Genomic DNA, 4,954 nt, shown 5'->3' on the forward strand with positions numbered 1-4,954 from the left:
GGTGGGGAGGGTGGGGGAAGGGAGCGCCCACTCCCTCGCCAGCATCAGCAGCATCAACAACAGCTGTTATTTATTGAGGGCTGGTCTGCGCTCAAACAAGCACTTATTGGGCGCCTCCCGTGTGCCAGGCTCGGTGCCCGGGCGGGGCGGGGGTAGAAATCTCGCCTGGGCCCGCCCTCGTGGGCCTCTCCTCTGGGGGTCTGCCCTGGCCCAGGCCTGTCCTTGGCCTCCTGCTTTAACTCTTTCACTGTGACTCGGGCCTAGACCGTCCCATTTTGCAGATCAAGACACTGCGGCCAGAGCAGGGAAGAATGGACACTGAGGGAGAGCAGAGACTGTGAGGGTATTGGTCACCCCTAGGGTGTGTTCAAAAAATGTGGCGTTAACAAATGAATGGGGTGATGTGGTCAGTCGAGACAGGGCTGAGATTGAACCCCAGGTGACCAGGGGTTTGGAAAGGGAACTGGTTTCCCCAGGCTTGGCCTCTCGCATTTGCTGGCCTTGCGCTTCTCTGAGCCTCTGTTTTCTTATGCTTGTGGTGTAATACTAACTTAAAGAAAGATGGTTCAGACCGACCCAGCAGTGCTGCAGAAGAAAGGCCTGGCGAGCTGCGTCCACTGAGAACACAACCAAGAAAACTATGGAGCCCTCTCTGTAAGACACAGAATCTACTAGATGGCTCTGATCGTTGACAACACGAGGACTGCGTTAATTCCTTTCACAGAGCAACTGGCAGTTCATTCAACACAAATGCTTGTGGCTTGCTGGCTGGGAGCCTTTGGGGGACTCCACACACTGAGAGCCTTAACTTCCTCCGAAGTTGGAAGACCTCTTCAGGACTTACGCATACAGTCATCATTGTTGTTGTTAGGTGCTATTGAGTGGAGTATAAGAGTATAACTCTCAGTGACCCTGTGAACCGGACCCCTGCCCTATCCTGAGCCCATCTTCATCACTGCTGACATACTTGAGTCCATTGCTGCAGTCACTATGTCAGTCCATCTTGTTGGGGGGGGTCTTCCCCTCTTTTGCTGACCCCCTTTCCAAGCAAGGAATAGCCTCTCCTAGCAACATGTGCAAAGTATACAGTAGGTGCTCCATAACTACCAGAGTTTTCTGGAGTTCCCTCTATGTTTCAGCCTGACCTTAACCCATCTTCACCTGGACTCCTTGGGACACTGGCTCACCCCAGCTCCCCCCCCAAGGTGTCATTTGAGGAGACACCTGTGACCCGGTGCAGGCCTTCCATGCTCTCAGACCAGGAGGCTGTGCTGGGCTATCTGCTCTCCTTTCTCTTCCTCCAGCAAAGTCTGTGCTTTACCTGTTGACATTGCCTCTCCTGCTAAAGGAAACCTGGCCAGTGATTGGTAAGGCCACCTGCTCCTAGGCAAGGGGGCCATGAAGCCCAATGGGAACTCCTCAGCTGCTTTGAGCCGCCGGAGACCCCAGGCACCACCGCATACTAGCTGTGGAACCTCAAGTAGATTGGCCTCCTGTTAGCCTCAGTTGCCACATCTGTACAATGGAGTTTTCTTCTTGTCTGGATCCAGGCAAATCAAGGTTTCACATCCCACAGATGAATAAATAATCTTGAACTCATTGCTCATCAGTTGAGTCTGACTCAGCACCGCTGTGTGGTAGACTAACTGCCCTTTGAGTTTTCAGGGCAGTAATAGTTATGGACACAGACTGCCTCATCTTTCTGCTGCAGGGCAGTTAGTGGATTTGAACCACTGACCTCTTCTTAGCAGCTCGATCTTAATCCACTGCCTACTGTTGTTGTTATGTGCCGTTGAGTATGTTGAGTATGCTGTTAAGTATCCTTTAATACTCTATTAAAAAAATAAATCTCAACTCATTGTCCTCAAGTTAGAACCAACTCATAGCTGGCCCTCCAGCAGGTTTTCAGAGGCTGTAAACCACACGGGTGGAGAGTGCTGCCTATCCCCCCTCAGCGCCCCTGGTAGATTTGAACTACCTGGCTTTTGACTAGCAGTACAACTCCCTAGTATTATACCACTATTGTTATTATGTGCCCTCAAGTTGCCTGTGACCCATAGCGACCCTACGTACAGCAGCTCTGAACCCTTCCCTGTCCTGAGCCAGTCTCACTAATTCCGACACACCAACCCCCATTGCCCCAGTTACTGTATCAATCCATCTCGTTTGGGGTCTCCCTCTCCTGCACAGTCCCTCCACCCTTCCAAACATGATCTCTTTCTCCAAGGATCAGACCTTCTTGGCCATGTGCCCAAATTACGTGAGATGGAGCTTCAAAATCCTAGCCTCCAAGGAGAAACTTGGATTCACCCTTTCCCACGACAGACCTATTATTTTGGTGGTCCATGGTATGTTCAAGGCTCTTCTCCAGTACCACAACACAAAGGCATCAGTTCTTTTTCTATCATCCTTAGTCACTGTACAGTTCTCTGACACATAGCAAATAATTGCAAAGACCATGGCTTGTATCAGGTGCACCTTAGTCTCCAGACTGACATCATTGCTTCTCAGTACTCTGGAGAGGTCTCTGACAGCAGATTTACCTAATGCAATTAATCTTTTGATGATTTTCTGACTGCTTGTGCCAAGAGTGTTGATAGTGGAGCCAAGCAAGCTGTAACTGTTAACAACCTCAATCTCTTCTCCATCTATCTTTGTCTTCTTGATATTGAGCTTCAAGGTATATTGAAGACTACAGTCCTTGACCTTCTGCAGCAAGTGCTTCAGGTCCTCCTCAGTTTCAGCAAGCAAGGCTGTGTCATCTGCATAATGCAAGTTGTTGATGAGTTTTCCTCCAATTCTGATGCCACATTCCTCCTCATAGAGCCCAGCCTCCCAGATGATCTGTTCTGCACATAGATTGAAAAGATATGGGGACAGGATGCATCCCTGATATACTCCCTGATTTTGAACCATGCAGTGTTTCCCAGCTCTATTCTGAGGACTGCTTCCTGGTCCAAGTATAGGTTTTGCAAAAGCACAATCAAGTGTTCTGGGATTCCATTGTCCTCAAGGTTAACCGCAATTTGTTGTGATTCACACAGTCAAATGCCTTTGCATAGTCGAGGAAACATACAGAGACTTTCCTTTGGTACTCTTTGTTTTCTGCCAAGATCCCTACCAGTAGAGTTCCCTTTAATTCTATTAGCTTTTTTTTTTTTTAATTATTTTATACTGGTTTACTTTCAAAGTTCATAAATACTGTTTTTCACACTGGATCTTTCCCGTTTCCTTTACTCACCCCTCCCTCTACCCATCAAATTGTGAGACCCTATGATTGCCATTCCCCCACCCATCCTCACTCCCCTTGCCTCGCTCCCCTCAATAATATTAATGTTTATAGCTGTAAATATTCTTGTTGTTGTTGTGTACCGTGGAGTGGGACCCAATCCATAGCTCACCCTCTGGTAGGTTTTCAGAGGCAGTTAATTGCACAGGAGGAGACTGCCCTTCCCTGTCCTGCAAAGCATCTGGTGGCCTGTCTTTGGGATTGCCTCACAGTTTCTTGCCATGAGGTCACTATTATCTGGTGAAACTTTGACTCTGTCTTCCCAGCATCCCCCTCTGCCCATCCCTAAGGGACGCAAAAGGGTTAACTAATTGTAAAAATACTAATTACCATTAGTAAAAATACGAATTAAAAGATTTGTCGTTAGAGATGCCTCAGAAGAAAGGTCTGGCAATCCATGTGTGAAAGGTGACAGGTTTGAAAACCCTGTGGAGCTCTTCTCTGTATACCGGGGTCAGCATAAGTCAGAATTGACTTGTTAGCAACCAGTGACCACAGCCCCAGACTTCCCTTGGAGTCTCCTGTCTGTGGTTCAGACGGAAATGTACCTTGGCCCTAAGCCACTCCCATATCCTTTCTGCACCGACAGGGGTTGGTTGGAGGTTGGGCATGGGATCCAGCCAGAGCCAAACCCGTGCTGGGCTCATTTTCATCATTAAACTTGAGAAACAGTCTCATACTTTGGATGGACTTTGAGGCTGACTCCTCTTAGACTACTGCTGGGAGAGATTGAAAGCCAGGCCACTAGGTCCCTGGGTAATCACTTGAGCCTTGAGCAAACTGTTCCTGAAGTCCATAGTTGGGCTCTTCACCCATCTGTGCAGTTTTTGGTTTGCACTGTTATCTGCCATTGGGAGGTTTTTTGGTGAGAACTCACCCAGAAGTGCTTCCGAAAACAGACCTGGCCGTGAAACCTGCTTCCAAAAGGTCACAGCACTGGAAACCCTGTGGGGGTCCTTCACTCTGCCTTGTGGGGTCATCATGAGTCATCGGGCACACGGTAACAATATAATGTACCAGTGCTCCTCCAGGTCCTGGGGCCACCGGCAGGAACAACACAGCCCTTCCTCATGGAGATCATCATTCTGCCTCAGCGTCTTCGCCATTGCTGTTCCCTGTGCTGAGAAAGCTCTTCTAATCGTCCCATGATTATTTCCTTTTAAGGCTTTATTTTTAACCTTGCAGAAAAAAAAAATCAAAAAAGATATACAACAAAGCATACACCACTGTGACAGTTTCTACAGTGTTGGTGACCCGGGTTACATTCTTCAAGTTGTCCCATTTTCTCAACAACTTTTTCCAAACTGACCGTCATCAACATGAACTCACTGCTCTCCAAGCTTTTTGGCTATTTTTCTTATTTCTGTTGTCAGTTGTCTAAAAAGACAAATTTTAAAAGACTATGCTGCTTTAACGCCCATGTTCTATTCTAGTTATCTTCTCAAAAACCAAACAAAACCCTCATGGCTGTTGAGTCGATTCTGACTCCTAGATCCATAGAGTTGCTCTATGCGATGCTTATCCCAGGTGGTAATCTTTACGGAGGGAAACTGCCTCACCTTTCTCCTGTAGGTGGGTTAGAACCACTGATCTTTCAATTAGCAGGACAGCTCTCAAACACTGTGCCACCAGGTCTCCTTTTTTGGTTCAAGAAGATGACTTCAG

The sequence above is a fragment of the Elephantulus edwardii genome, unplaced genomic scaffold (assembly GCF_000299155.1).
Source record: "Elephantulus edwardii isolate Elephantulus edwardi_28Jun2011 unplaced genomic scaffold, EleEdw1.0 scaffold00185, whole genome shotgun sequence".
Lineage (NCBI taxonomy): Eukaryota > Metazoa > Chordata > Mammalia > Macroscelidea > Macroscelididae > Elephantulus > Elephantulus edwardii.